The sequence below is a fragment of the Silurus aristotelis genome, assembly GCF_946808225.1.
Source record: "Silurus aristotelis genome assembly, chromosome: 5".
Lineage (NCBI taxonomy): Eukaryota > Metazoa > Chordata > Actinopteri > Siluriformes > Siluridae > Silurus > Silurus aristotelis.
The window spans coordinates 5,642,834-5,652,906 of record NC_139578.1 but is presented as its reverse complement, the minus strand read 5'-3'; positions in this window follow the sequence as shown (position 1 = coordinate 5,652,906).

The window sequence follows — 10,073 nt, the reverse complement described above, 5'->3', positions numbered from 1 at the left end:
CTTCTAAGTGCTCAGTCAGTGCACACAATGCACACAGACTAAATAGCAATTTCAAGAACGTGAACCAAATGCAGTTTTACTGCATGTAATAATGAATTATGATTTATGAATTCACATACAGTACATTCATCAAAATGGTCACTATAAATACTACCAATATAATTTGTATACACAGTGTAGCAGCTTATTTCTATTACTGATCTTACGTAAGATTGTGTAACAGACACAATTGCAAGATTTAAACAGTGACCAACATTTACTTTTGGAGGTAAATGATCCAACCAGAGTGAATATAAAACATATGCCACCACTATGTGCTCCAGATTGTCCCAACTGCAACCACACCCCTGTCATTCACCTCTTGCTAACACAGATATGCTGTTGCTCTTATTTTAATTTGATCAGAATTATACAGTAAATGGTGCCAACCCAATTTGATAGTATTTCAAACATCATGGAAAGAGAGCTGTCATAGTGCTGTCGAATCAACATATATTTCTATACTCATAGAGGATAACAAGCATAATCCTAGATTTTTATTTTAAACTATAGCAAAATAAACTAGCAATAGCACCACACAAACCTGCACACCAGCAATGATTTCATCAAACTTTTAAATAAACATTTTCAAATATTAGGTCCAAACTATTAATTTGAAGCCAGAAAATTTATAACAATATATTTATAACAGATGAGCAGTTACAGTGTTTTACTCCTATTCAAGACAGCAAATTTTCATTTATTTCAGCATTAAAATGATCAACTTGTATATTGTTTCCATACAGGATCTAATACACAAGTTGATAATTTTGATGCTACAATAAGTGAAAAAAGTGTTTAGTCAGATGAGAGACATCAGCTAAATAAACTTCCTTATTGTTAATTTCCTTCTGCTATTAAGACAGAAATGTTTTTACTAGGACCACATGCATCATTAAGTAGGCTTTCTGTTTTCACAATTTCTCTGAATGGTCTTTCTGTTTTTCTATGTGCAGCTGTAAATGACCTTGATGGACTTATTGACTCCAGTCTCTCCTTTGAAGTTCATGTAGATTATATTATTATGACATCCTTCTTTCATTTCAGAAATATTGCTTAAATAAGAAATATGATGTAATTACATAATGCAGGAAACCTAGATCATGCCTATACATATACATACATATATTTTTTTTTTTTCTTTTTTTTATTCACAAGCATTCAAAATGCTTATTCAAAATACTAGTATTTCTTGTAAATACATCGCTTTCTCTCTGTCTAAAAGAGGTTCTGTGTGCCATTTGGAAGACGGCTTAATGCTTTTGTCCTAGTTTGAAAGGCAGAGCAGTCACAAACTCTGTGTCTAGAGGTCTGGAACAAGAGACAGAGGTATAACCCCCATCTGCCAGTCCCCCAGCTTGTCGAGGAGAGAGGGGCCCTGTGCCACTGCAAATACAATGGAGAGTCTGCTTTTCCTGTTAATCATATGGAAAAGTGTGCATGTGGCCATTGCACCCTTTTACACAGCTAAATTATTCAATTGTCTGTACATGTGGACATGTGTATGCAAGCACCTGTCTTAACATGACTATTATGTATTATTTTGCTCAAAATGCAGCGTTTTTTAATAAATACATTTTAAAAAATTTGACATGCTTGTCTTTTTTTTTAATATAATGTTGTTTAACACAACCACATGCTTACAATGGAATTCAGATTTTTTTTGTACATTTGAAAAATATTTTACAGCTGAGTTGCAATTGAACAAAGGTTTGGACATTTCCAAGTATTGAACAGGTAGGACTTTAACGTGACTTGTAGGTTACAGTATTTACTGTTACATGCTGAAGGGCAAATAACTAAAAAACTAAAGGCTAAGGGGTTAAAAGAACTTCACACTGGGTTTGTTTTCATGTTTTTTTTTCCACAAGCACTTTGACAAGAAATATCTAATGTAAAAAAGGTTTCACTTTGAAACTAAAATTCCAGATAATTAAAATAAGTACTGTCAGCCTTAAACCTAAATGGCATGAGCTTGTGACTCGTTGTGTGAATGTCTGGCATGTGACTAACCTGGAAAAGACACATAAAAGGTATGAAACATAAAGAGCATAGAGAATTACATGAACTTCTATTCTCATATCAACTCTCACATATTTGTTCCTTGACAAGCTGATAAACACATTTTAAGCATTGCTCAAAACCAGTTTTCATGTTTTATTGTTTTTTTGTTTGTTTTTTACAGCAGGCACTATGCAGTTAAGCTACTAATCTTAATTCTTGTGAATAGGTACAAAGTACAAGAGGTGCAATCAAACGTTGACATGTACAATTAAAGTGTACAAAAATTGTACCTATCTATCTTTAGTACTTACTATATTGTTGTACTTAAAATGTTATATGTATAAACATAGGTTTTCTTGTTTGTAAGGACACATACACTATTTAAAATGCACACTGTCTCACACTGACACTGACGCTTCGCTCCCTCTCAATCGAAATGTGTCCCAACTTAGTAGATGATGAAAGTTGTGCTGAAAGGAATTGAAGGTTTGACCCATGCTATTTTTGGCTCAAGCTGAGCCAGACTAACCTTAATTACTACTATTACTACTTTTATACCACATAAACCACACTCCTCTGTGCTTCGTGGCTTTTAATTTACATAGAATGTCATTGGATGAGGGACATACTCATAGTTTCATTAGGTGTATAGTCATTACAGTAACAACAGAAGCTTATGGCTTATGGCTCAACACTCAAAACTAACTAATAACTACAAGTCAAACAATTTATATGATATACAGTAAGAGTAGCTGAAAACAACGAGGTTGACCTAAAACCAGACTAAAAGTTTTAATGGGGACTATTTAACTTGCTATTGTCTGATAATCATGCTGATTCTGTGTGTGTAGATCTGTGTGGCTCTTGTGCCTCTCTAAAAGGGCTGACCTTTGCCCCTCATATACCCCCATTCCCCCAAACTTTGCAGCTGTTGATGAGGGCCCATCTGTCAATGACCTCCTGTGGTTCAAAGGGGCAGGGTCTTCGGTCTCACTTGATTAACATTAAAGATACAAACATTCTCTCTCTCTCTCTCTCTCTCTCTCTCTCTCTCTCTCTCTCTCTCTCTCTCTCTCTCTCACACACACACACACACACACACACACACACACACACACACACACACACCACATAAAGAAAAAAAAGAGACAAAGAACCCAGTGGGTGGTTGTGAAATGCTAGAAGAGACACTATGATGACGCACAGAAGCTCAAGGTGTGAGGAAACCCCAATCATAGATGAACTGCTGTATTCAGCATGAAACCTGCTGTTGCTGTGGATACACATTTTATTACACAGTTCTTAGCCTGCTCAGACTTGCCACAAACACATGTATTCACACACAATCACATGGTTAGTATGCTTTATCACTAACACGCCTTAAACTGGGTGTGTATACTTTTTTAAATTCCATTAAAGAATATGAAGGTGACAGTATCTGTGAAACATTCTGGTTACATTCAGGTTACATTCCTTACATTCAGGTGTGTCACAAATTCACAGATTTTCAGAATAATGAAATTTGTGATTTATTATATATTTACATTTCTAGTTAATAATCTGCCAGACACCAAATCAGAATTCTAAAATAATAATAACATATTAAAGCAGCAGACAATATTAACCTCAAAATAAAAGCAGTTGATTTTAGGCATTCCCTATCCCCCATCTTTGCTAGAAACACCAATATAAAAAGGGGATTTCATATATATATATATATATATATATATATATATATATATATATATATATATATATATATATATATATATATATATATATATATGTGGGTGGTCAGCACCAGCAAAGCCTTCTCTGCTGGCCTAAACACTTTCAGAAGCACTGACCTACATTTACAACTTAAATTCTATTTGTTTATTAAAATTGTAATAATTTAATACCAACAGTCTATTCTCTTCATTTTGTAACGTTTCTCTTCCAGTACGCGTATTCACTCTCCATATGTGAAATGCCTCTCTCTCCGTAATGCCACGCGTTGTTATATTGCGTTTTTGTATAGTTCTGATGGTTTCTATAATTGCAAAGTGATAGCGGTTGTATTAAGAGGTGGATTAAGTCGGGTGAGTCCCACTGAAGGCCCAGGTACCAAATGCACGTCCTGCCACCCCCTACCTCTTTCAAAACAACTACCTGCGTGTCATCCTTCACCACATCCATAAACCTCCTCTTTGGCCTTCCTCTTTTCCTCCTTCCTAGTGGCTCCATCCTCAGCATTCTCCTACTGATATACCCCATGTCCCTGCTCTGCACAAACCATCTCAATCAAGCCTCTCTCACTTGGTCCCCAAAACGACCTCTAATAAACACGTTTCTAATCTTTTCCATCCTTGTCACTCCCAATGAAAATCTCAACAACCACCTCCTGTATTTTACTGAGTGCCACTGTCTCTAAACCATACAACATAGCAGGTCTCAACACAGTCCTATAAACATTCCCTTTCAGTTTTGGAGATACCCTTCTATCACAAATCACTCCTGCCACTCCCATTACTTTGCACTGTTGACCCCAGGTGGTTAAACTCCTCCACCTTCTTCACCTCTTCTCCCTGCAACTGCACCACTCCACTGCCCTCCCTCTCATTCACACACATGTACCCTGTCTTACTCCTAATGACTTTAATTCCCCTTTTCTTCAGTGCGTACCTCCACCTCTCCAGGCTCTTCTCAACCTGCTCGCTACTCTCACCACAAATCACATTATAGTCCATGGAAACTACTGTCTGACCTCGTCCGTCAACCTGTCCTTCACCACGGCAAACAGGAAAGGGCTCAGAGCGGATCCTTGATGCAATCCAACCTCCACCTTAAACCAGTCTGTCGTTCCTACTCCAATAGCTGACGCAGTACACAGTGAAATGAGACAACGTTCCTCCAGAACCTCGGTGTTACATTAAACAACATAGAGCTACATCACACAACATAAAACTACATAACAGAACACAAAGCAAAGGATTAAAGATTAAAGTGTCCTCGCCACATAAAGTGCATCGTGTTCAAACGATTGCAAACAGTGCAGACAAAAAAACAGTGCAGACAGACAACACAAGAGAGTGTGGGACAGATACACAAAACACTAAATACAATATACTGCTGACCAGTAAATCAATTGTATAATATAATTATACAGTAATGTGCAAAAGTGAACTATAAACAAGAGCGATATTTGTAAACCTTAACACAATGTGCAAAAACAGCAGTAACAACAATCGAGAGGTATAATATGATTAAATATAAATATAATATAAATATAATATAAATATAATATGGGTGGTGGAATGGATTGAGATGAGTAATGACTGTGTGTTGAGTTCAGGTTGTACAGTTCAGTAACACACAGTTTAGTGAGTTTGTGTGTGTGTGTTTTGTACAGTCAGTTCTTTGTGTTGAGGAACCTGATGGCTTAAGGTGAAAAACTGTTGCACAGGCTAGATGTGAGGCTTGAATGCTTCAGAAACTCTTACCTGATAACGGGAGGGTGAACAGTGTGTGAGGGGTGTGTGGGTCGTCCACAATGCTGTTGGCTTTGTGGATGCAGTGTGTGTTGTAAATGTCCATGATAGAGAGGAGAGAGACTACAATGATCTGTTCGGCCGTCCTCACTGTCCTCTGTAGGATCTTCGATCCGAGAAGATGCAGTTCCCAAACCAGGCAGTAATGCAGCTGCTCAGGATGCTCTCGATGGTCCCTCTTTAGAACATGATTAGGATGGGAAGACCGAGGCCCCATGGAGGCCCCACCTGAGATGGGCTTTTCTGGGAAGGCTAAGGAAAGCCCATCTCAGGTGGGGCCTCCATGGATTATTTGAAATCTGACATGACAACAACCCTAAGCACACAGCCAAGATCTTAAAGTGGCCCAGGCAGAACCCTGTCTTGAACTCTATTTAAAATCTCTAGAGAGACCTGAAAGTGAACTGTCTACCATTGGTCCCCATCCAATGGTAAAGAATGACAGATAATCCCCCTAATCCTAGTATTTAAAGCTTGTTCCATCATACCCAAAAAAGTCTTGAGGCTTTGATTGTTGCTGAATGTGCTTCAACTAAGTGCTGAGTGAAGGGTCTATATACTTACATGTGATATACATTACTTTATGGTAAAAAAATCTATTATAAAAATATTCCAGAATTCTGTTTTTACTTTGTCATTTTGGGATATTCAGCTAGAGTTATTGTAGTATCAGGCTGTAGCATAACAAAACACACACACACACACACACACACACACACACACACACACACACACACACACACACACACACACACACACACACACACACAGAAGTAACTGATAAGTAATTGAGTAACAGAAGTAACTGATAGAAAATACTATATATACATTAGCATGCATTTTAGCCAATTGACTGTGTTTGAATATGCTTTATAAATAAAATTGGCTAGCTGCATGACTTACATACTTATGTTTACTTTCTTACTGATGTACACCAGTGACTTCATGTAACCATTATGATGTTTATGAGCACTGACTTCCTGCATTAAAACCACAAAGAAAGCAAAACAGATTTTGTTTTGGCTTAAGAATCTTCTGGTATTGGTTCACCAAATAAAAAAACATATTGACATTTCACACATGCCTAACTGAGTGTGACTGACAGTTCAAGCAGATCTAAACAACGTCTGGCTCAGCTGTGTGCATCAAACGGTTGTGGAGTTAACCCAGATGCAGCATTTCTCTGGAGTTTAAGTTACTTATGTAATTGCCCACTCCAGAGTGCATGTCAGCAATCGGAAGCAGCAACCGTTGTGTGCAGAGCGTAGAGAAAACACACTATACACACACTATAAAATACACCACTGTCTGAGAGAAATTTTGAGTCACTTTTTTATTGTATTTATAGTATTTACATTTGTATACAGGTACTACTGGAAGAGTTCATCAATATTATAAGAATTATAATAATAATAATCAATATAGATTTATAAAGAACAGCTACAAATCTGTAAAATATCATTGAAACTCGTAGGAACTGACTGTGTGAAGTGAAAAAATAGCACTCTGGAGTAATGACTATGCATGCACTTTCTAAATATCACTCAAAAGCAGTAAAGAAATTATGTAAATAGTATTAAACTGTAAAAATTTGCATTACAGGAGCGCATTTTTAGCTATAGAAATGTGTCTCAATATTTCCTAAATTTAACACATAACACTTACCTAAAGATGTCCTAATAAGAAAGCAATTAAACCTATATTAAAAATAATTGCTAAGATTTTAGGCCTTGTTACTGAGATATTGATGGTTAAAGTGGTAAATTACCTACTACTCAGGGTTGTCTTCAAAGTGCAGCTTTTGATACCTTAGATCATTATATTCTTTTATTCAGACTAGAAAATATTGACGGAATTGAATTGAAAGTTTGAACTTTTTCTTGGCTAGTATTTACCTTTTCAATATATCAGTATTAGGCTACAGTATGTCAATGTCTGCAGCATTAATATTAATGATCTGGAGTCTTTAACTTTGTTTACAAAATTTTTTTTGTTAATGCCTTGTTGATGAAACAAGTAAGAAAATGGGCCAGTCTATGTTCAAGCTAACAGGAAGTGACTCAAATAGCCAGACTTTACAACCACAATGAGCAGCAAAAACATCACACTTTAATTCGATGAGCTGCAACAGCAAAAGAGTACATCTTTAGCATCTGGAAGCCTGTGCCCACTGTATAGCATTAGATTTTTGTTTATGGCTGACAGAAGTAAAACTCATTGCCTATTCAGTGTGTTATGGGTTCAAAACTCACTGGTCAGAGTCACTGAGTGAGATCACATTTTCCCGAAGTTTATGTTCAGTGTGAACATTAACAAAATCTCTTGACCTGAATCTGCATGATTTTATGCATTGCCCTGCTGCCATATGAGTTTATTTGTGCTACGCGTTTGACTGTTAGTACACTCAACCCTATTGTGTTATACTTTTTCTCTGTTAGTACACGTAACCATCTATCCACCCATTCATGACAGAAATCTACAGAGTTGTAGAGTAAACAACTGAAGCAGTCAATACAGTGGCACTAATTAATGTTGTTAGGTTAACCAGCATAATGTTCAATGCATTACTTTGTCCCTGTTTAGAGGATGTTGTTTATTCAGGTAAAGTTTCACTTTCCACTACCTCTGCTTTTGCCCTCATCACTTGATGTATACCCATGACTCGAATATATCTGTAATATTTATTACAACCAACATAGTTTTTTTTTAGATTGGTAAAATGTAAATACTCACAGACAAAACCTGTGGAATAAATAAAATCCACTTGCCTACCTGACTAGCAAGTGTAATCATTCTTGTTACTTGGCACATTTACCTCTAACAGTTTTATCTTATTTGTTCCTGAATGTAAAATATTTGAAATATGTGCCTTAACCACATGCTATAACATTGCCTAACATTTCACTCAATCATCTGGAAACTCTGGGACTATCTAAGGCTAGAAACCGTGGCAAAGATTTAACTAGTAGAATAAAAAAGCAATTAAATAAAGAGAGAGAAATGAAGGGTGTTGGAACACAACCAGTTTTCAGGCCACTAGCGTGATCAATCTTTTCTTTCTGCTGTTGGAGTGCTGCATTGCGTTTAGCTTGATAGATTTGCTAGCAAAAGATTATTTATCTGGATGTACTAATCCGCATCTACCTGTCTATTTAAACACAACACACGGCCCCACCTCTTATGCAATTAATAGCCAAAAGTATGTGTACACCTGAGCATCACAATCACATGTGGTTCTTCCTAAACTTTTGACACAAAGTTGAAGGCACATAATTGTATAAGAAAGTAGTGTCCAATCGTATGAGCCAGTGTGGGTGCAGGTTTTCATTCTAAACAAGCAGGATCTTAATCTTAGTTTTTAGTAGACTCAGGGTGTGGCTTTAACTTGGCTGGAATGAAAACATGTACTTACATCAGCCCTTACAAGATAATATTAGACACCCTTAGTATAAGATGTGTATGTAATGCTATAGCATTTTGCTATACTGGAACGAAGGAGGCCAAGCATGTACGAAATGAGGATGAACTCACATTTTCTTTATAGAGCCTTGACCTCAACACAACAGACCTTTGAGATGAACTGTCGCCCCCACCCCAAGAGACACTACAAAATTAAAAGCCTTCTTAAAAGAGCTGAGGTTTTCATAACCTGAACCTAAATTTACTTCAAGGAATGGGCTGTTTAAAAAGCACACAACGGTGTGATGGTCAGGTGACTATAAAGTTTTGCTCATATAATGTATATATTTGCACTCACACAACACATTGTACTACTCCAGATAAATATGTTCAAATATAGTCAACGTGCACTGCAAGCCAGTGAGGTTTAATTGTGTGAGCTTTAACAAATGTAGACCTCATTTTTATTTGGGTCTACCAATTTTACACCATTCTAAACATCTTCTCCTACATTCTGCTGATAGTTGAATATGAACATCCATAATAAACCCAACAGGTTTATTTACAGCCTGGTTGATACAATAGTTGTTTGTGTACTGTTTTCCTCCTACGTAAGATTTTTTACCAGTGCACATTTTCTGCGTAGCCAGCTTCCTGTTGACTTCTGTGGTTGTGTAGCATGAACAGCATTTAAGCAGCATCTTAAAATAGAAGTGTTATATTTTTCCAACCACAATCAATTCCATCAATACTAATGAACTTAAAGTGTTAGCTGATGTAAGGTACACAATATATGAGCTTGACATTATGCTGTCTTATCATCCATTTTAATATGGAAGTACTACTCAACTGATCTTTAGATAAGAACAGAACAATACTGACTGATCATTAAAAAAACACATGAGTCTACTTTAGCTACCAAATTGAAGATTTTAAAGTGTGTGCTTTTAGCTTACAGGAATACATTCTGCAAATGAATATAACAGTGTCATGCCCTAAGTAGGACTTCAAAGCTCTCTACAGGAAAAACGAGGTTGAGAAGCAAAAGTGCAATGAGTGATTTATCACCCAAGAGACATGAGACAGATCAAAAGTTTGCAC